Genomic DNA, 27,489 nt, shown 5'->3' on the forward strand with positions numbered 1-27,489 from the left:
AGTTATTCATAAACAGATTTGGAATTTTACTTTTTAAGGGAAGATTTGGGGGGCTATGGGCAAATGGGAAGGGAATTGGGACAGATTTGCAGCATCTCCAGAGGGAGAGGGTACATCCCAAATGGGCTGAATAGCCCCTGCCCCTGTGCTCTGTGACACTGCCCCATTGACTGTGAATGTTGAAGCTCATCCCAGGGCAGAGAGAGGGAGGATCCGACCACTCACCTCACAATGGGCCCCGATGATTGATGTCAGCGCAGGCCAATAGGGGGCAGAGGGCAGTACTGGAGGACCAGGTCGTACCAGTTTGTCCTCCAACCAATCGGAGTGAATGAAGGCATCCTCAAGGCTGGAACGAAAGAAAGGCACATATCGCAGAGATTTGAGAAACTGGAGGACATGAGATAGGGAGCGTTCTGTGGCTGGTGAAGAATTATATAAATAAGGAAGAGTTGTGAGGCTGGATGAGGTGACAGTGATCGGGAGAGTTGAGGATGGAGGAATTTAGAGTTAGTGAGGATTAGAGTCATAATGTTATACAGCAAGGAAACAGGCCCTGTGGTCCAACCAGTCCATGCCGACCATAATTCCAAACTGAACTAATTGTACCTGCCTCTGATTGGTCCACATCCATCCAAATATTTCCTATTTATGTACTTATCTGAATGTCTTTTAAATATTGTAATTGTATTCACAGCTACCACTTCCTCTGGAAGTTCATTTCACATGTATAAATTTTTTTAAAAACCCTAATGTCTTTTCTCAAATCTTTCTAATTTCTTCTCAAAACGAATACACCCGAGTTTAGAATCCCCCTCTCTCCCGGCTATTCACCTTATCTACACTCTTTCTGATTTTGTAAACCTCTAATAAGGTCACCCCTCAACTCGTGCACGCCAGTGAAAAAAATTCCCAACCTATCCAGCCTCTCCTTAGAACACAATCCCTCCATTCATGGCAACATGCTGGTAAATCTCTTCTGAACCTGCTCCAATTTAATAATATCCTTCCTATAACAGCACAACCAGAACTGGACAGAGTATTCCAGAAGAGGCCTCCCCAACGTCCTGTACATCCTCAACATAACGTCCCAACTCCTGGACTCAAAGGTCTGAACAATGAAGGTAGGTGTGCTAAGCAAAGCACCTTCTTCACCACCCTGTCTACATGTAACACAAACTTCAAAGACATGAAGCTCTCAGTCTCTTTGTTCCCATATCACTACTCAAGGCTCTACTTTTATTGAGTGTAAGTCCTACCCTCGTTTGTTTTGTCAGGATGTTATATTTTGCATTTATTCCAATCCAAAAATTTTTCGAATATAATTAAAAGGGAAATCAGGAGGCAAAAAAGGGGCGTGAGATAGCTTTGGCGCATAGGGTTAAGGATAATCCAAAGGGCTTTTGTAAATACATGAGGAACAAAAGGCTAACTAGGGAGAAAATAGAGACCCTCAAAGATCAGCAAGGCAGCCATTGTGTGGAGCTGCAGGTGATGGGCGAGATGGGAGACAAGTATTTTGCATCAGTGTTTACTGTGAAGAAGTACACGGGAGATATAGAATGTGGGGAAATAAATGGTGACATCTTGAAAAAAGTCCATATTACAGAGGAGGAGGAGGTGCTCAATGAGTGGCTAAGGAGCTGGTGCAGGGGAAAAGGATTCATGTTTTTTGGATCGTTGTGATCTCCTGGAGTAGAGTTGACCTTCATAAGAAAGATGGATTGTACCTGAATTGGAAGGTGTCTAATATCTAGGCAGGGAGACTTGCTGGTGATACTCGGGAGGCATTAAACCAGTGAGGGAGTGGGTGTAAACCCAAGAAGATAGTGAGGAAAGAGATATGTCTGTGGCTGGTACAGTTCAGAAGTCAAATAGTCAAGGCAGGCAAGGGCAAGGCACAGAATGAAGTCGGACTGAGCAGTTGCACTGCATTTACTTCAATAGAAGAGGCCTGACAGGGAAGGCAGATGAGCTCAGGGTATGGTTTTGAACATGGCACTGGGATATTATAGCAATTACAGAGGCATCACTCAGGGATGGATAGGACTGGCAGCTTAATGTTCCAGGGTATAGATGCTATAGGAAAAATAGAAAGGGGGAGAAGGAAGGAGGGGGAGTGGCATTTTTGATTCGGGATAGCGTTATGTTTTTGCTTAGGGAGGATATTCCTGGGAGTACGCCCAGTGAAGGTATTTAGGTGAAACTGGGAAATAAGAAAGGGATGATCACCTTATTGGAGTTTTCTGCATGGATCTCGTCTGGGTCCTCTGGTTTCCTCCCACAGTCCAAAGATGTGTAGGGTAGGTTGGATTATCCAGGCTGAATTGCCCACAGTGTTGTGGGATGTGCACTTTGGGGGGATTCTGCAGGCTGAATTACCCATAATGTTCAGGGATGTGTAGGTTGGGTGGCCCTGGGAAATGCAATGTTCTAGGGGGAAGTTTGGAGGCTCTCAGGGTCAGTAGTAATATGATGGGCTGAATGACCTGAAAACACAGTTTGGAATTCTGACATTTCTACTAGTTTTAAAATAGTTACAGAAAATAATACACCAGATCTAAACGTTAAGGTTCTGAATTGGACAAAGGCCAATTTTGATGGCACAAGGCAAGAACTTTCATCTAGCCCCTCAAGCCTGCTCTACCATTCAATAAGATCAGGGCTGAGCTTTTCATGGTCTCAGCTCCACATTCCTGCTCTCTCACCATAACCCCTTAATTCTTTTCCTGTTCACAAATCTACCTTTTGCCTTAAAGGCATTCAAGTTGATAACGTCAAATGCTGCACTCGGTAGGGAATTCCACAGATGCACAACCCTTTAGCTGAAGAAGCTCCGCCTGAACTCAGTCCTAAACCTGCTCCCCCTTATTTTGAGGTTATGCTCTAGTTTGACCCGCCCCCAGAGGAAATAGCCTCCCTGCTCCAAGCTTATCTACTCCCTTCATAATTTTATTTTTTCCTCTCCAACCTCCTATTCTTCTAAATTACAATGACTGTCAAACCAGTTTTCTCAATCTCTCCACATATACCAATCCTCTCAACTCCCAACTCAAACTAGTGAACCTCTTCTGTACTCCCTCCAGTGCCAGTACATCCTTGCTAATGTAAGGGGACCAAACCTGTACACAGTACTCCAGGTGTGGCCTCCCCAGCACCCTGTACAGCTACAGCAGAACCATCCCTCTAGCAATGAAGGACAATATTCCCTTCACTGCCTTAATTACCTGCTGCACCTGCAAACCAACTTCCTGTGATTCATGCACAAGGACACCCAGCTCCCTCTGCACAGCAGCCTGCTGCATGTTTTCACCATTTCATCAGTTAGCTGTTAGTCTGACCAAAATGGATGACCTCACATATCCCAACATTGTCATCCATCTGCCAGACCCTTACCTACTTACTTAACCTATCTGTATCCCTGTGCAGACTGACAGTGGCCTCTGCAGACATTGCTCTACCTCATCTTTGTATCAAATATGAACCCTGACACCGTACACTTGGTCCTCAACTCCAAAACATTTGTGTAAATTGCAAACAGTTGTAGTGCCAACACTAATCCAAACACCCATTTATCCCCATTCTTTATTTTTTGTTGGTTAACCGATCCTGTATCAATGATAATACATTACCCATAATTAGATTAGATTAGATTAGATTAGATTACTTACAGTGTGGAAACAGGCCCTTCGGCCCAACAAGTCCACACCGCCCCACCGAAGCGTAACCCACCCATACCGCTACATCTATATCTACACCTTACCTAACACTATGGGCAATTTAGCATGGCCAATTCACCTGACCTGCACATCTTTGGACTGTGGGAGGAAACCGGAGCACCCGGAGGAAACCCACGCAGACACGGGGAGAATGTGCAAACTCCACACAGTCAGTCGCCTGAGGCGGGAATTGAACCCGGGTCTCAGGCTGTGCATCTTTACCTTATACAGCAGCCTTTTGTGTGGCAACTTATCGAATACCTTCTGGAAATCCAGATACACCACGTCCACCAAGTCCACTTTGTCCAATGCGCTCATTGTATCCTCAAATAATACCAGTAAATCCTTAAACGTGACCTGCCTTTCATGAATCCATGCTGTTTTTGCAAAATGAGACAATTTCTACCCAGATAACTCACCACTACTTCCTTGAGAGATTCAAGCATTTTCTCCCCTCAGAAGTTAAGCTAACCGGTCCTTTTTGAAAAATAGTGGCACCACATTTGCAGCTTCCAGTCTTTCAAAACCATCCCAGAATCCAGCAAATTTTAAGTGAATTATCACAAGTCTATTTGTTATTCACCACCCCCTCCAACCACTACCCCCGCCATCTACTTTAGTCCCTGAGATGCAATCCATTAGAGCCAGGAGACCCATCTACCTTTAGGCTGTTAACTTTCCCAATATTACCTCTTTACTGGGAATGATTGCATCTCTGTCCTCATCTGCCATTGCTTCCATAGGCCTGCGACAACAAGAGTACACAGACAGTATGTTCCTGTTAAGGCCAAGGCTGGAAGGTGTAGGGAATGCTGTCTATCGGAAGAAATTGAGGGCCTGGTCAAGAAAATGAAGGAGGCATATGGCAGGTACAGAGAGCTGTTTTTGTGTGAATCCCTAGAGGAGTATAGGGGCAGTAGGAGGAGACTCGAGGTAAACCATGAGGGCAAAAAGGGGACATGAGATAGCTTTAGGAAATAGGTTTAAGGAGAATCCAGAGTGATTGTACAAAAACATTCAGGACAAATGAGTAAGCAGGCAGAGAATGGGTACCCACAAAAATTATCAAGGTTGTCTGTGGAACCGCAGGAGGTGAGAGCGATTCTGTATGAGCGGAGAGGTTTTACAAACAAACTGTGCACATCGGAAAACACGTCCCAGTCTCTTGTTTTCAGTAAACGGTGAATTGCCTCAGTGTGGCTGCAGGCATGGGTGCGCGCCGCCATCTTTATTTGGGGCAAAAATTCACTGGACACGTGTGGAGTCGCCAGCTTTGTAGGGGGCAAGGTGCAGCCAGGTGCATGTGCAGCCTTTCTCTGGTACAGAGTCATTGGGCAGGATTTACACAGAGCACATTCAAACTCCGAGAAATGGATGTTTATTTCTAGATTTGTTTCATCATTCATTTAAATGATTTGGTATCATAAATGAGTTTGCAGGTCATACAAAATTGGAGGTATTGTGGATAATGAAGAAGGTTACCTCAGATTACAATGAGATATTCATCAGATGGGGTTTCATTTAGAGAAATGTGAGGTGCTGCATTTTGGAAAAGCAAATCAGGGCAGGACTTGTACACTGAATGGCAAGGCCCTGAAGACGTTTGCGCAACAAAGAGACCTTGGACTGCAGGATCATAGTCCTTGCAAGTCAAGTTGCAGGTAGATAGGATTATGAAGAAGGTGTTCAGTATATTTTCTTTCTTTCGTTAGAGCATTGAGTATAGGATGTGGGAGGTCATGTTGCTGTACAGGACATTCGTTAGGCCACTTTTGGAATATTGTGTGCAGTTCTGGCCTGCCTCCTATCAGAAGGGTGCTGTGATACTTGAAAGGTTTCAAAAAGGACTTACAAGGATGTTGTTAGGGTTGGAGGATTTGAGCTACAGGGTTAGGCGTAAAAGGCTGGGGCTGTTTTCCGCTGAGTGGTGATGTTATGGAGGTTTATACAATCATGAGGGGCATGGATAGGGTAAATGAACAAGGTGTTTTCCCTGGAGTGGTGGTGTCCAGAAGTACCGGGCATTGCTTTAGGGTGAACAGATAAAATTTCAAAGGGCCCTAAAGGACAACTCTTTCATGCAGTGGGTGGAATGAGTTGCAGAGGAAGTGATAGAGGCTAGTACAATTAAAACATGTTAAAGGCATCTAAATAGGCACATGATATGATTAGGAAGCATTTACAGGGATATGGGCCAAGTGCTGGCTAATGGGAATAGACTAGGTTCGGATACCTGCTTGGCATGGATGAGTTAGACCGAAGGGTCTGTGTCGGTGCTATACATCTCTATGACTGTGGGATCATAACAGCTTATACTGCTCTGCTTCATCTCTGGGCTCCCTCATGACCACTTTGTCAATATCTAGCTTCCTCAATCTCGAACAATGGGTGTATTTTTGGTCTGTTTGGTATTTTAATAATATAAAATACCAAAGGGTGTATTTTTGGTCTGTTTGGTATAAAAATAATAACTATTATTTTTACAAACATTTCTGTAAGTTAATTTTTCACTGCCACCCAACCCCTGACCATGTGCTGCTTATCAATATTTTCTGGAAAATCTTTAACAATCAAGAATTCCTTTTTCTAATAAGCAAGTGTATCTTCCTTCCATTTCTGACTATCTCATTCTGCACCATTTTCATTCCCTGTAATCCGTTTTGAACTCCTTGAAACATCAACTGTGTTTCTCCTTCCACAGATACTAGTGATTAATGCCAAAACCCTGTTGCCTGTGGAGAGGGTGATGTTTGACTTTCTTGTACAGCTGCAGTTTGTGTGGTGAAGGTGCTCCCACAATGTGGTTGGGTAAGAGACATTACAGAATATTCATTCAGCAACAGGAAAGATCTGAAGATAATGTCCAAATCAACAACAGTTTGTATTTTTATTATCATGCTTATAATTCCACAAAAATATTATTGAGAATTTTAAACAAAAGGCCAGAGTTGGTGATATTAGGTCAGGAGACCAAAAGCATTGCCAAATAAGCACGTTTTGAGGAATGTCTTAAAGGAGGAAAGCAGACCTGAGAGGTTTTAGCTGCAAATTTCAGACCTTGTTGCTTTGGCAACTGTAAAAGCAGCCAGACAGGTGAAGTAATGAATTAACAGGTCATTGGGAGTCTTGAACAGAATGGGTTGTCGAGGTCTCAAAGGATGTGTGATGCGGTGAGCTAGGGATGATCACAACCAGGAATTAAATCAAGAGTGAGAATTTTAAATTGAAGGATGTGGGCTGGATGCTGCCAGGTGAGACTAGATTGAGTTGGGATATCTGGTCGGCATGGACGGGTTGGATTGAAGGGTCTGTTTCCATGCTGTACATCTCTGTTGCTCTATGTTGTTGATTATGAATAGGAGCCTTTTGATGGATCAACAAGTTTTGGTACGAGGGAGTACTTGGGCAGCAGAGATTTAGTTTTTCCTGAGAGTACAGGGAGGTTGAATGTGGGAAGCTGGCCAGGAATATGTTTGGATAATGAAGTCTGGAGATAACACAGAGATGGATGAAAGTGTATAAGCTGAGACAAGGGTGGAATCAGCTAGAATTAGTGATCTTGGAATGGGACTGGGCTGTCACCCTCACCTCACCTCTGGGATTCAGTTAGTTGTCAGGTTGTGAATCAGGGCGGGAACACAATCGGGAGCTGAGTGGCCCTGGTGGAGCCTAAAATGAGTGTCACTCAGCTGGCTGTTGCTGAGCAGCTGCTGCTTGGTAGCCCTGTTGATGACATCTTCCATCACTTTACTGCTGATCGAATGTGGACTGATAGAGGGAAATTGTCTGGGTTGGATTATCCTGTGTTTTTGTGTTGAACATCCCTGGGCAATGTTTCACATTGTCGGTAGATGCCAGTGCTGGAGCGGTACTTGGCTTGGTGGGTGGCAAGGTCTGGAGCACAAACCATCAGTATTATTGCCAGAATATTGGCAGGGCCCGTAGTCTTTGCGCTACTTAACCATTTCCTGATGTTATTCAAACTCAACCGAACTGGCTTAAAACTCACATCTGTGATGTTAGAAACCACTGGAGAAGGCTAAGATGGATCATCCCACTTTGCACTTCTGGCTGCAGATTGCTGCAAATGCTGTCATCTTATCTGGTGAATGGGTGTGTGAAGCCCCTCCGTCAGTAAGGGTGGGGATATCTGTGATGCTTCCTCCAGTGAGTTGTTTAATTGTCCATCACCGTTCACAACTGGGTGTGGCAGAATTGCCGAGTTCCGATCTGTTCCATTGGTTGTGGGATCGTTTAGGTCTGTTGCTTGCTGCTGATGCTGTTTGAAATGCAGATGGTCCTGTTTGGTAGCTTCACCAGGTTGGCACTTCATTTTTAAGTCTGCCTGGTGCTGCTCTTGGCAGGCCCTCCTTTACTGTCCATTGTGATGGGTGAGAGCAGGATTTACAAACCCATGAGATTACAGATTGTGCTGGAGTACAGTTCTGCTGCTGTTGATGTCCCACAGTGCCTCCGAGATACCCAGTTTGAGATCCTACATCTCTTCAAAGTCTGTCCCATTTTGAACGGTGATAGTGCCACTCAACACAATGGAGGTTTTTCCCAAGTTTGGAGACTTGTGTCTCCGAAACGAATGTGTGATGGTCGCTCTTACCGATACTGTCATGAACAGATGTATCTGAAGCTGGTCAATTCATAACAATGAGATCAAGTATGTTTTTCCCTCTTGGATCCCTCACGACCCCCTGCAGACTCAGTTGAGCAGCTATGTCCTTCAGGACATGGCCAGCTCAGTCAGTAATTCTGTTGCAGAGTTAGTCTCGATTGTGAACATTGAAATCCTGTACCCAGAGGACCTTTGACACCTTTTTACTTCCTCAGTGCTTCCTTCAGATGTTGTTCAACATGAAGGAGAACTGATCCATCAGCCAAGGGAGGATGGTACGTGGTAATCAGCAGGAGCTGTGAGACTTCCTGGTCTCCGGAGTCAATGCTGTGTACTCCCAGGGCAAATCCTCCCTGTCTGTGCCACGACCTCTGCCTGGTCTGTCCTGCCGGTGGGGCAGGACATATCCAGAGATTTCAGGAGAAAGTGAAGACTGCAGATGCTGGAGATCAGAGTCAAGAGTCTGGGACTGGAAAAGCACAGTAGGTCAGGCTGATGAAGGACTTAGTCTCGAAACATCGATTCTCCTTCTCCTCGGATGCTGCCTGACCTGTTGTGCTTTTCCATCACCACACTCTCTATCTTGGGATGGTGATGGTGTCTGGTCATTGTCTGTAAGGGTTGATTTTGTGAGTATGACGATGTCAGGCTGTTCCTTGATTGGTCTTTCTCCAATCTCATCTCCTGTCAAGCCTTATCAGAGCTCATCTTGACCCTTTACCCTAATCTCACTAAACCATAGACTTTCCAACTCTCTTTTCTCCTCCTCCTCATCAGTCCCCCTCACCGATTCACAGACATTGTTCCTTGTTCTGTCTTTTCTGGTTATGTCCTTCTCTCCCATTCTGTGAAAAACTGACATTTGACCTCACGGTTGTTGGAAAATCCTGCTCCATCTCCACTCTCCCTTTCCTTTCTGAATTCCATGCATCTGGTGTCCCTCATGGATCTATCCTTGGCCCCTCCTGTATCTTGCATACAAACTGTCAGGAGGTGATATTGTGCAAAAGCACCATGTTGGGTTTAACATGTACACTGACGATGCCCAGCTCTCACTCCCCATCATCCCTCTCCATTACTCCACTGTTACTCAGTTATCAAATTGCTTACCACATTCCCACTACTCGATTAGGTGCAGTTTCCTCCAATGAAACATTGTCACGGTTAAACCCATTGCCTTACAAATTCCTTTCCCTAACTGCTGAACCTCTCCCTCTCACTGGGAATTATGCAGAACTAGACTCTTCACAATACTGCTGTTATATCTGATGCGAAGCTGACCTTATTAGACATCTACACAATCCCAAACACCAGGAATTCCAATCTCTAAACCGTTGCTTATCTCCTCTTCACCCTCGCTCCATTGCTACTGAAAACCCTTACCCATGTCTGTGTTACCTTTAAACTTGACGAATCCAATGCAGAACCCTTGATTCTGTGACTGGCTCAGAATTTGGTTTCAGACTCCCCTCTCAGTATTTACCCTCAGAGACATCAGTATTTATTCTGTCAAACCCCTTAAGAATCTGGTGGTGCGGTCTGATTGTAGGTGGTGGAAATGACAGAGGATGATGTGTTGTATCTGGGTGGAAGGTAAGGACTTGAGGGGGGGTGTTCCATCCTTGTTGCAGTTGGAGGTGTGGGTTTCAAAGGCAGGGGTGCAGGAAGTGGAGGAGATATAGTGGATGGTATTGACCACATGGGAGGGGAAATTGCAGTCCTTGAAATACGGGGCCATTTGGTACATTCTGGCCTCACTGGAACGCAGCAGTAAGCATGAGGCAGAGATGTTGGCCAGGGAACAGACTTGTGTGTTAAAGTGGCAGGCAGCTGGAAGCTCGGGGTCTGTTTTTGCAGCAGAACGTAGATCATCAGTCGCCATTTCTGCCACCTCCACTGAGATGCTGCCAGACACAGGTTCCTGTCCCCTCCATTAACAGCTATGCACCCCCCCCCCCTCCGCAGCCAGATCGTAATCCACTCCTTTGTCTTTCCAAATGTTCTAGTCTCTCTTTGGGTTCTGTCCCTGCCTATTATTTACTCTTTAACCCCTATCTCCTGCAGTACAAAGATCTGCAGGTTATTTGAATTGGCCAAGCTAAATTTCCCATGATATTCAGGGATGTGTAGGTTAGTTGCATTAGTCAGGAGAAATGTAGAGTAATAGGGTAGGGGAATGGGTCTGGGTGGGATACCTTTCGGAGGGACGCTGTGGACCTTTTGGGCTGAATGGCCTGTTTCCACACTGTCAGGATTCTAATTTTCCCAGCTCCCATCGGTTCTGAGGAAGGGCCACTGGACAGCTTTCTGTTCCCAGATGCTGCCAGACCTGCTGAGCTTTCCCAGCACCTTCTGCTTGTTGTTCCTGATTGACACCATCCATACACCTTCTGGGTTTGATTCAGACAGGGGGAGGATCCCACCACTGACCTCACAATGGGGTCCAGCTGATTGATGGAAGCTTCGGACCAATAGGAAAAGGTGGTGGGACTGGTGGACCAAGTGGAACCAGCTGGTCATCCAAACAATGGGAGTGAATGAGGGGCGTGGCCAGTGGTATGACACGTCACCAGTAACTCTGCCTGTGCAGCGCCACGTGACACGGCCGTCGGTGAATGTGGGAGACGCAAACAGGGAAGGGGAGAGTGGCCTCAGAGACAGGGAGATAATGAGTCACTTTAGACTGGGAAGTTTTAATTACCCTCTGTGCGGTTTGAAAGTCTGAACTAGAAACTCTTAATCCCCCGTTTGCAGCAGATGGGAAAATGGCTGCGGCCCTCAGGCGGTGAAAGGTCCTGGGATATGGCCGCCATCTTTATTGGGGGTAAGGTAAAGTGAGGCATATGTGCATGTCCCCTTCCTAAGGTGGGGGGGGGGGCGTGCAACTTGAAAAGAGGCATTTACACATCAAGCACATACCAAGAAAAAAGTATGTCTTTATATTCTTCCTGTACTGACTGAGTTTTGTTTTGTGAATTCATTTCATAGGATATTAAATGAGAATAATTGGGGCTGGGATCTCAAAAGCAAGTTTTTACAGTCAATGGGGCCATCAGGATCTGAATATCATTGGCATTTAACTGTGGAAGGAGAAAGGTTTGTCTGTTCTGTTTGTGGGACGATATCTCCAATATTTTTGTGAAGAAGAAAGATGTACAAATTCATGATTGGGTCACCCTTTGGGTATCTGCTCTGTTCTGGGCCCTACAGCTGAGGAAGGAGCCTGAGAGCAGCACAGATTTATCCAAATTACACCTCGTCTCTTTGTAAGAACTGTCAGATTTAGACACAATCACCCACTTCATGATGTTAACCTGTAAACTTCATATTTTTAATTACCTGTAAACTTCCCATTAAAAATCCTTTTGGACTAAAATTCCAGCACCATTTCGGGTGGAATGTTCCAGATTCTGACAACTGTCTGTTCATTCAGAAACTCCTGAAGTCCATGTTGACTCTGGGGTTACAAAGGGCTGAATTGAAAGATGAGGTGCTCTCCCTGAGTTCCCATTGAGTTGTATTTGGACAGTACAGGAGGCTGAGGGCAGTGTAGGTGTGAGCAGACAATGAAAATGACAGGGCTGCACTATGAGGGCTGCTTGGCTCAATGAGAGTGTTTTGGAGTTGGGTGTAAACAGAGTGAGGTGAGACAGGGAGAATGTGAAGCTGAAACTCCGTTTTAGTTCAGGCCTTTCAGAAATTCACAGTCCCAATGGGAACAGCCAGTTTTTAAGTGATACCTGCGGAGTATTTGTTATCAGTTTTTCAAGTACTTTTCCCGAGGGCAGTTGAGAGTTAACTACATTGCTGTGGGTCTGGAGTCACATGTCGGCCAGACCAGGTGAGGATGACCGTTTCCTTCCCTACAGGACATTAGTGAACCAGATGGGTTTTCTAACAATCAACAATAGTTTCATGGTTATCATTCGCCTTTTCATTCTAGATTGTATTGAATTCCGATGCTGCCATCCGCCATGTTGGGATTCTAACCCTAATCCTCGGAACACTGTACATATCACTTATCTGGCAGGAATACCATCAAGCCATTGCCTTCCTTTTTAGCAATGTTTAAAATAAAGTTCCATCATTCTACGTGTACAATTTGAGATAAAATACTGCAACGTCCATGTGTCAGCCTCTCCAAAAGGTCAATCAACAGAAATTTGTTTGAGGGCGAAATATTTCACTTTTTTTTTCGGGGGGGGTGGGTTATTAAACAAAAATGAATCCAAATAAAAATCTTATGCCACGGCCATGTAATTTCTGAAGCCGGAGGGGGATTGCAGAGACAGGGAGGGTTGTGGGGCCAGAGGGGGATTGTTGTCCAAACATCACTGTGGTGTACATGGACTGCAGCATTTCAGGGAGGCGGTTAACCACCACTTTCTCCAAGACAAGTAAAGGTGGCCAATAAATACTGGTCTGGGTAGCAAAAGCAAACCCCAGTGAATAAAACCAAGCAGTGACCTCTCTGAGCTGACTTTCTGTGAAGTTAAAAACCTCTCTTTAAATGGAGTGGGCAGAGAAGAGAAACAGAGACATTTCACAGCTGCCCTCAGAGAGACCTCACCCTTGGAAGTACTCAGAGCCGGGGATCAGCTCAGTGAGTTTCAGTCTCTTCAAATAACAATCTTAGTCGGTTTTATTTTATTCAATCTACAATAGTGTGTAAGGTGAGGATTTCTTTTTAATGTCTTAGGGTCTCTTGATGAAATGTTTAAGATATGAAATGTAAGCATTAAGTTATTCTCGGGCAGTATTTTTTGAGCAGTTAGACTGTGCCTTTGTCTTGGTCTGTAGATTGTTAAGGTGGAGAGATGCCTGTTGTAGAGTGGCGTGCTGTTCCTGTCGGATGTGGGAGATTAGGGAGAGTTTCAATGATGGATTAGTGGTGCTGGAAGAGCACAGCAGTTCAGGCAGCATGCAAGGAGCAGCGAAATCGACGTTTCGGGCAAAAGCCCTTCATCCTGATGAAAGGCTTTTGCCCGAAACGTCGATTTCGCTGCTCCTTGGATGCTGCCTGAACTGCTGTGCTCTTCCAGCACCACTAATCCAGTATTTGGTTTTCAGCATCTGCAGTTATTGTTTTTACCTCAGAGTTTCAATTATCCTGATGATTGTCTGCAGGAAGTGTGATTGTAAATCCTATTGGAACGCATGGATTGGTGGAGGAGTCATTAAAGGCAGTGAGGAATTGAGAGGAGCTGGGGGGTGTGATAGGTGGCAGTCTCAGGAATGCAGGACACTGCAGATAGTCAGGTAGATGGTTTACCGCTCGGAAAGCTAGGAGGGGTAAGTCGGTACTGCAGGAGTATCCTGTGGCTATCCCCATCTCCGACAAGTATACTGTTTTGGAAAATGTAGGTGGTAATAGACTTTCAGGGGAATGTAGCACTGACAGTCAAGTTACTGGTACTGAGACTGGCTTCTAACATAATGTGAGATATATCCAGTTCCACACGATCGATGGTGATAGGGGACTCTCTAGTCAGGGGCACAGTCTGCTGTTTCTGCAGCTGACAGTGAGACATCAGAATGGGGTGGTGCTGCCCTGGTGCCAGTGTCAAGGATGTCTCTGAGGGAGAATAATATTCTCAAAAGGGAAAATAACCAGTGGGAGGACATTGTAAATTGGTACCAATGGCATAGGAAGGGGAAAGCCTGGGGTCCTGACGAGCAGGAAGATTTGCTAGTGCCACTCGGGAGGCATTAAACCAGTGAGGGAGTCGGGGTAATCCTAAAGAGATAGTGAGCAAAGAGGTGAGTCTGAGGCTGGTACTGTTCACCGGTCAGACTGTCAAGGCAGGCAAGAGCAAGTCACAGAGTGAGGTGGGACGGACCAGTTGCACTGCATTTATTTCAGTGCAAGAGACCTGACAGGTCAGGCAGGTGGGCTCAGGGTATGGTTTTGAATATGGCAGCAATATTACAGCAATTACAGAGGCATCACTCAGGGATGGACAGGTCTAGCAGCTTAATGTTCCCAGGGTATAGATGTTATAGCAAGGATAGAAAGGGGCCAACAGAGCAGGGAGAGAGGTGTTTTTGATTAGAGATAACATTATGGCTAGGCTTCGGGAGAATATTCCTGGGAGTACATCCAGGCAAGTTATTTGGTTGGTACTGAGAAATACGAAAGGGATGACCATCTTACTGGGATTGTATTATAGACTCTCTCCCAATCGTCAGCGGAGAATTGAGACACAATTTTACCAGGAGACCTCAGTTATCTGAAAGAATAATATGGCTGCAATGACAAGTGGTTTTAATTTTACCAACATGGCCTCGGAGTGCTGTAGTGTTAAGGGCTTGGATGGAAAGGTATTTATTCAGTGTGTACGAGAACATTTCAGATTCAGTTGGTGGGATGTACTTACTAGAGAAGGAACAAAACCTGACCTGTTTTCTTTATTCATTCACAGGATGAGGCTGTCACTGGCTCGGCCAGCATTTATTGCTGCGTTTACCCAGAGGGCAGTTAAGAGTCAACCACGTTGCTATAGGTCTGGAGTCCCATGCAGACCAGACCAGGTAAGGATGGCATTTTCCTTCCCTAAAGGTCGTGAGTGAACCACATTGGTTTTTCCAACAATTGACAATGGATTCCTTGTCATCACTAGATTATTTTTTCTAGATATTTATTGAATTCACGTTCCAAAATCTGCCATGATGGGATTCAAACCCGGGTCCCCAGAACGTTATCTGGGTCTCTGGATTAACAATCTAGCGATAATTTCACTCCGTCATCACTGCCACTTCGGAAATGAGGCAGGGTGAGTGACTGAGGTACCAGTGGGGCAGCGCATTAACACCAAAGATCCCACAGAATTGTCGCTCAGTGGTTAGCGCTGCTTCCTCAGCACCAGGGACCTGGGTTTGTTTCCAGCCTCAGGTGACTGCCTGTGTTCAAGTTGACACATTCTCCCCAGTGTTTGTGAGGGTTTCCTTCGGGTGTTCCAGTTTGCTCCCACAGTCCAAAGATGTGTAGGTTAGTTGGATGAACCATGTTAAATTTCCCATAGTGCCTAGATGCAGTATATGAGGTTTTGGGATGTGCAGGCCTGATGTGAAAAGATCCTTTTGGGGTTTTGGACAGAGGTCAGATGGAGGTGTGGCCGCACGTTTTACATCTCCCACGGCGGTAAGGGAGGGTCAAGGGTGTGGAGCATGGGTTGTTGGGAGGGTGTGGACCGAACAAGGAAGGCGCAGAGGGAATGGTCTCTGCGGAACACAGATAGGGGTGGAGAGGGAAATATGTCTCTGGTGGTGGGGTCTGGCTTTAGGTAGCAGAAATAACAGAGGTTAATGCGCTGTATCTGGAGGTTAGTGGGGTTGAAGGTGAAGACCGCAGGGTTATTTTCTTTATTGTGGCTGGAGGGGTGGGGTAAAGGCGGAGGTGCGGGAAGTGGAGGGTATGTGTTGGAGGGAATTGTTGATTAAGTCAGAGGAAAATTACGGTCCTTGAAGTCGGCCTTTCTGGGATGTCCTGGAGTAGGATCCAAAGAGATTAAACAAATATATCACAGACAAAAGATTAACTGGAGCAGAGAATAGGACCCCTTAAAGGTCAACAAGGCTGTCTATGGAACCACAGGGGGTGTGAAAGATATGCAAATATTTCACTTCATTTTTACTGGAGAAGTATATGGAAGTTCGAGAGTTTGGAGAAATAAACAGTGATGACTTGAAAAGTGTCCATGTTACAGAGGAGGTGGTACTGGATGTCTTAAATCGCATCAAGGTGGATTAAGCCCTGGAACCTGATCAGGTGTATCCTGGAACTTTCTGGAAATCTAGGGAAGTGATTGTTGGGCCTCTCCTGAGGTATTTGTATCGTTGATAACGACAGGTGAGGTGCCATTATTTTTAAAAGGTGGTAAGGAGAGGCCATGGAACAAGAAAACAGTGAGCCTGAAGTCAGTGGCAGGCAAGTTGTTGGAAAGAATTCTGAGGGACAGGATATCCATCTATTTGGAAAGGTAAGGAATGATCAGGGAGAGTCAATGTTGCTTTGTACGTGCACAATTGTGTCTCACTAACTTGAGTGAGTGTTTTGAAGTGACAAAGAAAATTGATTAAGCCAGGCGGTGAATGTTGTTTATATGGACATTCAACAAGGTTCCACAAAGCAGAGTGGTTCGCAGGGTTAGATAACATGGAATGCAGGGAGAACAAGCCATTACAAAACTACCTTGAAGGTAGGAGACAAAGGATGATGATGGAGGGTTGCTTTGCGGACTGGAGGCCTGTGAGCAGCAATGTGCTGCAAGGATGGATATTGGGCCCTTCAATAAATGACTTGGATGCGAATATGAGAGGTACGGTCAGTAGGTTTACAGAAGACACCAAAATTGGAGATGTAGTGGATAGTGAAGAAGGTTAGGTCAGAATACAACAGGATCTTGATCAGATGGGCCATTGGAGCAAGGAATGGCAGACGGAGTTCAATTTAGATAAATGTGAGCTGTTTTATTTTGGAAAGGCAAATCAGGGCAGGACTTATACACTTAATGGTAAAGTCCTGGGGAACGTTGCTGAACAAAGGGACCTTGGAATGGCAGGTTCATAGCTCCTTGAAAGTAGAGTCACAGGTAGGCGGGGGAGTGAATGCAGCATTTGGTACGCTCCCCGTTATTGGTCAATGCATTGAATGCAGCTGTTGTGATGTCATATTGTGGCTGTACAGGGCGCTGATTACAGCTCTTCTGGAATTCTGCTTTCAATTCCAATCTCCCTGTTCTTGGAATAATGTTGAGAAAGTTGAAAGGGTTCAGAAAACATTTCCAGGGACTTTGCCAGGATTGGACGGTTTGAGCTATTGGGAAAGGCTGAATAGGCTGGGAATATTTTCCCTGGAGTGTTGGAGACTGAGAGGTGATCTTATAAAATCATGAAGGGCATGGATAAGGTGAGCAGTCAGGGACTTTTTCCCAAGTTTGGTGGGTCCAGAACTAGAGGGTACAGGCTTAAGGTGAGAGGGAAAAGATTTAAAAGGGATCTAAGGGGCATCTTGTTCATGTTGAGGGCATTGCAAGTATGGAATGAACTGCCAGAGGAAGGGGTGGAGGCTAGTACAATTGCAGCATTTAAAAGGCATCTGATTGGGTACATGAAGAGGAAGGATTTAGAGGGATAAGGGTGAACCGCTGGCAAATGGGACTCCATTAACACTCTCCGTTATTGGTCAATGCATTGAATACAGAAGCTGGGATGTCATATTGTGGCTGGACAGGACATTGATTAAGCCACTTCTGGAATTCTGTTTTCAGTTTGAATTTTCCTGTTCTGGGAAGGATGTTGTGAAACTTGAAAAGGTTTGGACAAGATTTACAAAAACATTGCCAGGATTGGAGTATTTGGCCGACAGGGAGAGGCTGAATGAGCTGAGGTTATTTTCTCTGGAGAGTCAAAGACTGAGAGGTGACTTCATGGAAATTTATAAAATCACGAGGGGTGTGAATAAGGTGAGCAGCCGGGGTCCTATTTCCTCAGGTTAGGTGGGTCCAAAACTAGAGCACCTGGGTTTAAGTTGAGAGGGGAAACATTTAAAAGGGATCGAAATGGCAACGTTTTCAAGCTGAGTGTGGTGTGTGTATGGGAGGGGCTACCAGATGAAGTAGTGAAGGCTGATAAAATCACAACATTTAAAAGGCTTCCAATTGGGTACATGAGTAGGAAGGGTTTTGATGGATACAGGCCAATAGATGGTAAATGGGAATCCATTAGTTTAGGATTCCTCGTTGGCACAGACGAATTGGACTGAAGGTCTGTTTCTTTGATCTTAATAAATTAAGATGCATTCCTCTCTTTTGTGGAGAGCTAGCTGAAGCACAGATAATTATCCTTGGAGCTGAGAAGGTGAAGCAGTGATTTCGACCTGGTGCAGATTTGGTTCCAAGGTCTTGAATTTGCAGAGAGAGAGAGAGAGGAATTGTTCACACTGTCACAATTTTTAGTAACTACTTTCAAGTAATTGGCAAATAATACAAGGTGAAGATGTGAACACTATTTTATTCAGTAAGTTCTGAGAATCTGGAACAGTCTGAACGACACAGATTCAGCAGATATTCTGAAACAGACTTAGAATTTTACTTTTTAAGGAAAGATTTGAGGGGCTTTGGGCACATGGGAGGGGACTTGGGACAGATTTGCAGCATCTTCAGAGGGAGAGAATACAGCCCCAATGGGATGAATAGTCCCCAGGCCCTGTGCTCTGTGATACTGCCCCATTCACTGTGAATGATGAAGCTCATCCCAGGGCAGAGAGAGGGATTAGCCCTCCACTCTCATCACAATGGTGCCCGGCTGATTGACGGCAGCTCCAGACCAATGGGAGGAGAATCTGTGTGGTCCTGCAGCCAATGGGATTGAATGAGGGGTGTGGCCAGCAAGACAACCCCTGTCCATGAGCTGTGCAGGTGCAGTGTCACTGTTTGGGGTTGGGAGAGACAGCAGAGACTGGGACAGAGGCTGTGGGACCTGAATTACAAACTCCCGGGAAATTAAAACCAAAAGAACTGAGGAAGATGTAAATCAGAAACAACGGGATTGTTGTAAAGGAGTTCATTCTCGATCATGGATTGTAATCCATTGGCATTGTCCCGTCGGTTCCAGCCCCGCGGGGAAACACTGGAAATATGAGGAATGTAATGTAGGTTTCAGTTATTAAACTGTAAAAAGTGCAGAACAATTTACAAGGATGTTGCCAGGGCTCAGGGGTCTGAGTTATAGGGAGAGGTTGGAGAAGTGAGGATTTTATGTTAAAAGAAGAGGAGACTGAGGGGGTTCTTTTCTAGAAGGGTATAAGACCATGAGAGGCATGGATAAGGTGAATGCACTCAGTCTTTTTCCCAGGAACTCGAGGATTAGACGGCTTGATTGGATCAGTTTAAGGTTAGAGGAGAAAGAATAAAAGGGAAGCTGAGGGGCAACTGTTTTACACAGAGGGTGGTGTTTATATGGCATGAGCTGGCAGTGGAAGTGGTTCAGGCAGGAACACTCTCTACAGGTAAAAGACATTTGGACAAATACATGGATAGGAAAGGGTCAGAAGCAAATGAGCCAAGTGCAGGGAAATGGAGTTAGCGTGGATGGACTTTCTGATTGGCATGGGCCAGTTTGGGCCAAAGGGCCTGTCTCTGCTGTAGGATTCTACAACTCCTAAGTGCATTTGCTATTTCTCCCACTAACTCTGGTACCCTGGGATGTATTCCATCAGGGCAATGAGACTTATCTACCTTTAGCTCCATTAGCTTGCCCAGCTCTAACTCTTTCACGATAATGGTTATTATCTAGGTCTTCACCTTCCTCAGTTTCCTTATCAATTACTGGCATGTTCTTCGTATCCTCCACTGTGAAGACTGACTGCTGTGTGCTCATATTCCTGAACCCTGCTGGATAGGAATAACTGGGCACAGAACTCTGAGAGGTCTTCTTTGAGTCTTTATTGATGAAATATGGCAGTTGTATGAATAGTGTACATACAAAACACCTCCAGGCAGCATCAGGTAACTCCCCACCTGTCTGATGTACAGCTCCCATTCTTATACCTTTGTGGTTTGGGACCTTGAATAGAGACTGTCTCTCAGTATTATCTCCATGGCAACGGCAGTTAGAAAGTCTAGTTCAGTTCAGCACTTTGTGGTTAAACCACACACCCCTCCCCCACGCCCCTGTGGCTCCCTCAAGTATCTGACAGGCACTTCAGTTTCAGTGGGGCTGTCTATCGGGATTCTGATATGGAGAAGCCGGTGGTGGGGTGAACAAAGTTAAAAACCACACATCACCAGGTTATAGTCCAACAGGTTTATTTGGAAGTACAAGCTTTTGGGGTGTGCTGTGGTTTTTAACTTGATCAGGATTATCTCTATGGTAACAGTTAAGTGCTTCAACAATTACAGAGGCCATATGTTCCCCACACAATAGGTTCCCCTCTAGCAGGGTAAACTACTATTCTGGCCCTGGGGATAGCTACTCATCACTTTTCTCCCCCAATCCCATCTCGCTTTCTGTTGATCTTTGAAGTTTTCCTAATCTCCATGGTCTTTGCCAATCTGTGTGCATTCTATTTCAGTTTGATAAACTCCCTTATTTCCTGAGCCACCCACAGCAGATTACTCCTTTTCCTACCGTCCTTCCCTTTCCCTGATATATACTTTTGCTGAGAATTTCAAAAAATTGCTTTGATATTCCCCCAATGTGCGTCAACTTTCCCACCATAAAGTCTTTGCTTCCAGTCTACATTAGCCAACTCCTGCCTCATCCTATTGTATTCTCCTTTTGTTTTAAGCACTGGATCGTGGGAGTGGTTCTAATCTTTCAGCTTTCCATCTGTGTTCTAAGTTCAACCAGACTTCTCAGAATTCTTTTATCAGATTACGAGGTGAGACGATCTTTCCTGGGTGTTTTGGTTTTCATTGTCAGAGACCTTGTCTTTGTAATAAAGTGCAGGATAGATATTCACAACAGAGTATTCTGGACACTGCGAACGTACAACACAATCTAAAACCATAAATCACTGTCTCCCTTCAGTTTAAAATTGCAAAATCATTATCTCCTACACGCTTCCTCACTATCTAAGATTGGAATGCTAATCCACCTGACTATCTGTCATTTTCCGAAAATCTCCTTTGGTGAAGGAGGTGAATTTTGGATTCAGCTTTCCAGTTATTACCGTAAGAAGATAAGTACTGGGCACAGGAGAACCAGCCCCACCATGTAATACAGTGACGATTGAGCTCACCTCGGTCTCAGCTGGATTTTCCCACCTGCTCTCTCTCTCACCCTTCAACTCATTGCAAATTCAGCATCTGTATCTCTTCATTACATTCGCTCATTGTCCTGGCATCCACCGCATTTTGAATAGGGAATTCCACAGATTCACAACACATTGAGACAAGGACATTCTTCCACATGAGAATAGAATAGAGTCCCTATAGTGCAGAAACAGGGTATTCATCCATTGAGCCCACACCAACCCTATGATGAGCATCCCATTCAGACCCTGTAACATTGCATTTCCCGTGGCTAATTGTCTAACCGACACGTGCATGGACACTATCAGCAATTTAGCATGGGCAGTCCACCCAAACTGCACATCTTTGGACTGTGTGAGGAAACTGGAGAACTGCACGAAACCATGCAGACATGGGGAGAATGTGTAAACTCCACACAGTCGCCTAAGGTCCCTGACGCTGTGAGGCAGCAGTGCTAGCCACTGAGCCACCTCTGCTTAAAACCTACTGTGCCTTATTAACCTCCCTATCCCCCAATTGGCTGAATCTATGATCCTTACGTCAGAAATCAGGTTGTCTAAGCTGATGTCTCAGGAAATCCCAGTGACAGCCCACATGTCCCATGTGTCTGAATGGGGATCCTATAGAGAACATCCTCCATCCCACAGTTTTCATTCACGTTCCAGAGACAGGGCTCCAGTGGCTGCATGGGGACTGCAACTCCCAAATTCCGAGGCAGGGACCACACGTCTGTGGGCAAACCTGGCACTGCACAAGTACAGAATGTGGGTGAGTTTTGGAGCATGTGCTTTGGGGTAACTAGTGGAAAGTATTTCATATTCTGTCTGGAGGAGGAACGTATTTGCTTGTAGTATTGATCTGTTGGAGGGTCAAAGTGTCACCACACCCACATGGGACCAAGTTCCATTCCTAACTTGTCATAACACTGGAATCGACCAATGAGAAACAAGGAAGGATCTGACCCATTCTCCCAGACTGAAGGTTCCTCTTCTGTCCAGGATCTGCCACCTCCCTTTCTGTTTCCTTTTGTTTCATTCTGCTGTTACATTATTGACTTGCAGCAACTGAAGGGAAAGGAAGTGAACCCAGAAAGGGTGCAGACTTTAACTAGGGACGGCAAGTGGTGGCATAGACCTGTTTATCAGTAACTCCATGAGAATGGGGAGGGTGTACATTAGTAGGTAGTAGAGTTAGAATGGTGGGAGAGAGTAAGTGGGCTGGAGGGTTACAGCTTTGGGGGAAGAAAGGGGGAAAAGATATTCCAGAGAAACTAGAATTGTCTGCTCTGAATTTCTTATCTGTACATATTCCTTTATACAGGGTGCTAGGTGGTGAAGATTTGCAGACTGAACTCTCAACATCATTTGCCGATCATGATAAAGTTAACCAGAATTAGAAGAACCAAAGATGGAGAATCACTGGGCCAGAATCCTGCAACTCTCTCTCCCTCCCATCATTGTCGGTCTATCTGCGCCAAATGGACGGCGAATTTTTCAAGACAGCAGCTCACGACCATCTTCTCAAGGGTAACGAGAGATGGGGAATAAATGCTGGCTGAGCCAGTGATGCCCATATCCTGGTAATGGGTTCTATCTCTAGTTGCTGAAACCCAATTGATGTTACTGCAGGATGATGAGGGATACTGAGTGTATCCTCCAGGAGGCAGCACCATCACATTACCCCTGCCTACACCCACACAACAACGTCACTGGAACAAAAGGCAGTGAAGCCCAAGGAGGACTGAAATATAGTTCTTCAAGGTAAAGTCATGAAAGGGGATTGGAACAGAGCAGGAACAGGAGACTGAGCTGGATGGTCAGCTGTTTCCCATTGAATGGTGGAGCAGGATTGAAAGGCTGAATGGTCTCCTGCTGCTATCTCCCAGGTATGTATATAACCATGGAAGAAGGGGGCAGGGATTCTCCAGGAGATTGCACCTCCACAACAGTTTTCAGTGAGGGATGGTTTGATGGATTTTATTTAACATTTATCTTTAACACAAGGTTTATGAATTTGGTTTTAAAATATTGTAGCTATTTATTCCTCAATAAATAAAACTAAAAGAAATGAAACTAATAGTTTTTAAAATTTTCAAACGCCCTGTAAAACAAAATCCTGTCTATTCCCGGACACCATCTCTTTCCAGTTACTCAAACTCCAGGGAAATATTCCCTCCCTGTCTGAACCTTTGGTTTGATTTAACTGCTTTTCAGTTCTCCTTCTTTGAGCTGTGAAGTGTTCATTTTCCCCCATTTCTCCGACCCAGACGTGTTATCACACACAGCTGAGCAACCTTCCCACGTTCATCATTTCACCATTTTAGGTTTTGTTAATATATAATCACAAGCAGTAAACCACCCGTGTAACCAATTGAATATTTACAAACAAAGCCCATTACGGGCAAAGCAAACCATTACAAATGACAGATTGGGAAGGGACCAAATCAAAGTAGAGTTAGGGGTGAGGGGGCAGCAGTGGAGATAAAGCACTGTATCCCCTGCGATGCCCACCTCTATCTAAAGGCATCAAGAGCATTGATACATACCACATGCTCCTCTCCAAGGACACGCTGCTTTATCCTCAATCATCGAATAGCATCCCAACTGTGTGGCAGGAGACCATTGGCCCATCAAACCACACCAACCATCCAAAGAGCATCCCACCTGGAGCACTCCACCTCTGTAACACTGCATTTCCCATGGCTGATATACTGAGTCTGCACAATCCTGGAGACTGTGGACAAGTCCACACCGACCGCCGAAGCGCAACCCACCCATACCCCTACATTTACCCCTTACCTAACACTACGGGCACACACAGAAACACAAAAGGCAGCATGTGTACCTGAGTTGAATGAACCTGGACTTGTGATTGTTGTCACATTTTCCTAACTAGTTAGAATTACAGAATCCCTTAGGCGCACAAAGAGACTATTCGGTCCATCGAGTCTGCAATGATCTGCTGTCCCACCCTACCTCCATAACCCCACATTTAGCATGGCTAACCCAACCCATCTAACCTACACACTACAGGCCATGTTAGCACGGCCAATCCATCAAACTGGCACATCTGTGGGAGAGTCACATATTATGTCTAAGTGCTCAGGATTGTGGATGAAGGCTCACAAATACTTGACTCTGACGCAAATCCTCTTTCTTTTTCAAAATAAAATCTGGGGGAAACTGCAGCCAGAAAGATTTCCCATTATCTCATGAGGAAGAGAATTCAAAACTCGTGCCCCTGACCCAGGGGCGCAGTGAAGTCACAGAGATCTGGGAACCATCAGAAATGTAACAGGTTGTGAGCAAGGTGGGAGTGAGACAAGGACAAAAAGACAGTCTGTCACACGGGGGAAGGCAGGAGAGATTGAATTGCAGAAATGGTAGTCCCTCAAGGCCATGGGGAATGGAGTTAAGGCTGGGAAAGAAACCAGGAAACAAGGTGAGCAGCTGTCAAAGAAATACATTGAAAAAACAGATTATAACCACATTTTGGGCAGAGTACACAATCTGAAATTGTTGTTCTCATTGGTGAGTACAGAACGCTGTAAAGCCTGGGTCATTCTATTACAGCCAACACATGCAGGATAGGCCAAGTGGCCTCGATCTGTGCTGTAATTTTGTGATAAATTTATTCTGACATTTGGAATTCAGGTCGGATGATGTTCATAAATTCTCAAATTGGACTTGAGTTTAATATTCTGGAGAAATGTCAAATCAATCACAATGATCCCATTCTGCAGACTTTAGTCCACAGCCCTGCATGTTCCAGCATCTCAGTTACATCCATGTCCTTTTATTCTAATGTGATGCTGGTTCCTGCCTCTGCCACTCCATCAATGAGTTCCTGCTCCCCACCATCTCTGAGTGAAATGAATTCTCCTCTCCCCTTCTTTCTGGGAATTAGTTTCAATCTAAATCTTCCAGTTTCTGACCTCTCAGTTAATGAATAGCTCTTTCCTATCCCCTCAATCTGGATTCCTCAGCATTTTATCACTTCAATTAAATCTCAGCTCATCCTCCTCGGAAATCATCCCCTAGTCTATCCAACCTTTCCTCAGAGCAGAAATTTTCCAATTGTAGAAACATTCTGATCAATCTCCTCTGTACCCTCTGGTGTGATCACATTAACCCTGGAATGTGGGGATCAGAAGTGTGTGCAGTACTTTAACCGCAGTCAAACGAGTGTTCCTGACATTTCCCATGTCACCTCCGTGTTCTTGTGGTTGTCGCTCACACAAGAAGTGTCCTGTTTTTCCCACTTGGAACTGGATGTGCACTCCATGGGGCTGGGATTCCCTACCATGTGTCTATTTGTTAACTAAACCTAAATTGACTTCAGATGAAAACAAGATTATCAGCTACCTACCAATCAACTTCTTCCGTTACACCCAAGTTACCTTACTTTTTAAAAATCTCTTTAAAATTATTACTATCTAAACACAACAGGCTTTAAGTTGCTGATCAAGTATTCAGATGTCTCCACTGTTACAATCACTTGAAGATTATCTTTACCTTCAGCTACATTTGGTGAATTGAACACTGATTGTAAATATATGAATGACAAACGGACTTGAGTTTGATGATCATTAATCTAGTCTGACATTCTTCTTGGTTAATATCTTGAAGAGAACTGTCCTCAGAACTCCAGCTGTGCTCTGACTTCATTCACAACTGGATTTGGTTGGACTGCAGATCTTAGATCTGTTCTGTTGTTTCCCGGATTGCTTCACTCTGTCTATCACTTGCTGCTTATGCTGTTTGTCACATAAGTAGTCCTCTATGGGAACTTCATCAGGGTAACGCCTCATTTTTAGGTATTCATGCTGCTGTTCCTGGCATGCCCTCCTGAGTTCTCTCAGTTGAATGAGGATTGATACTCTGGTTTGATGGTAAGAGATAAATTGGGGAATATGCTGTGCCGTGATTCTGTAAGTTTTGTTGGAGTACAATTCTACTGCTGTTGTTGGAAGGAAATGGCTAAACTCTTACACTGTTGGCCCCATATACTACATGCAGTATCATGAATACTGATAGGCCAAGACATGAAATACGAGCAGCACTGTACAATGATGCAGGATCACAACTGCAGTAAGGGGAGATTAAGAACCAACTTGACATAGGAGTAGGGAAAGAAGCAGCTGATCAGATTGTCTCATTCATAGTCACAAAGAGACTCTGTGAGATTATTGTACTGTTGGGGGTGAGGATGGAGGAGGTTGGGGAGATGGAGAGCCCTTCAAAAGAAACTAATCTGCCTGAGAGTTGTGAGAAAGAATTGATTGCCATGCATTTAACAGAAAGCTAATTGAAACTGTTTTTATCCCCAAAAGATAACAAGACAATAGAAACAAACCCTAGAATACATGGTTCAGAGATGGGTGTCAATAGCCAATTAACATCCAACTCCTGCAATCATTGAGCAAACGTATGTGTGATTACCCAGTTCTAATGAACTAGAAAATCCCTGTTCACTCTGTGCGGATGGACAGCGATGTGGGGAAGTATTGGTCTAGTGGTATTGTCGTGAGACAGTTAATCTAAAACCCCAGATAGTGTTCTGGAGACCTGGGTTCAAAGCCTGCTGCAGCAGATGGGGGGGATTTGAAATCAATTAAAAAAACTCTGGAATTTAAGAATCTAATGATGACCATTAATCGATTGTCAGAAAAGCCCATCTGGATCACTAATGCCCTTTCAGGAAGGAAGCTGCCATCCTTCCCTGGTGTGGCCTACATTGTGACCTCAGACCCACAGCAATGTGGTTAACTCTTACCTGCCCTCTGGGCAATTAGGGATGGGCAGTAAATGCTGCCGGGCCAGCGACACCCTCATCCTGTGAATGAACAAAGGAAAATAAAAGTCTCTACCCAGTGTGAATCTGTACATGTTCAACAATGTTAACATTTCCAAAGCTAAGATCTCAATGTGCACAACTTTATGAGCTGCCAAAACCATTGATCATTACTTCGTGTGAATAAGAGAGAAAAAAAATCCTTCAACTGTGGCTATCAGTAAATTGACTGGTGTCTCAGCAGGGTGGATGCCTGAGTGAATCCCTCCTCTCCCCCCCCCCCCCCCCCCCAAACACACACACACACACACACACAAACACACAGCAGGTGAACAGCTTCTCCCCAGTCTGACTGGTTTGGCCAGTTTCCAGGTGGGATGGGTAAAGAATTCCCTTCTGGCATTCCCCACATTTCCAGCGTCGATCCCTAGTGTGGCTAAATTGATGTTTTGCCATTTCAGATAAGCTAGCAGACTGTTACACACACCGTTAGCCCCCCCCCCACCCCCAAGAACCCAGTATAACGCAGTAAACATTACCTCCTGCTGTGGAGGGACAGCCTGTATTGGTCTGTGTAGGAACACTGAGCAGATTT

General features: G+C 45.0%; 1 long non-coding RNA gene across 3 annotated transcripts in view; it reads left to right on the plus strand.

The window, feature by feature from the left end:
- Positions 1-992: 992 nt before the first annotated feature.
- LOC140494371 (uncharacterized) overlaps positions 993-27,489 on the plus strand; it is a 40,497-nt gene continuing 14,000 nt past the window's right edge. For 2 of the 3 annotated variants that reach the window (XR_011963935.1, XR_011963934.1), the window contains exons 1-3: positions 993-1,124; positions 6,421-6,527; positions 14,769-14,877. This is a non-coding gene — a long non-coding RNA (uncharacterized lncRNA). Of the gene's footprint in view, positions 1,125-6,420; positions 6,528-11,255; positions 11,443-14,768; positions 14,878-27,489 lie in introns of those variants that run through there. The other variant, XR_011963936.1, reaches the window with a different exon arrangement.

This window comes from Chiloscyllium punctatum, chromosome 24 (assembly GCF_047496795.1).
Source record: "Chiloscyllium punctatum isolate Juve2018m chromosome 24, sChiPun1.3, whole genome shotgun sequence".
Classification (NCBI taxonomy): domain Eukaryota; kingdom Metazoa; phylum Chordata; class Chondrichthyes; order Orectolobiformes; family Hemiscylliidae; genus Chiloscyllium; species Chiloscyllium punctatum.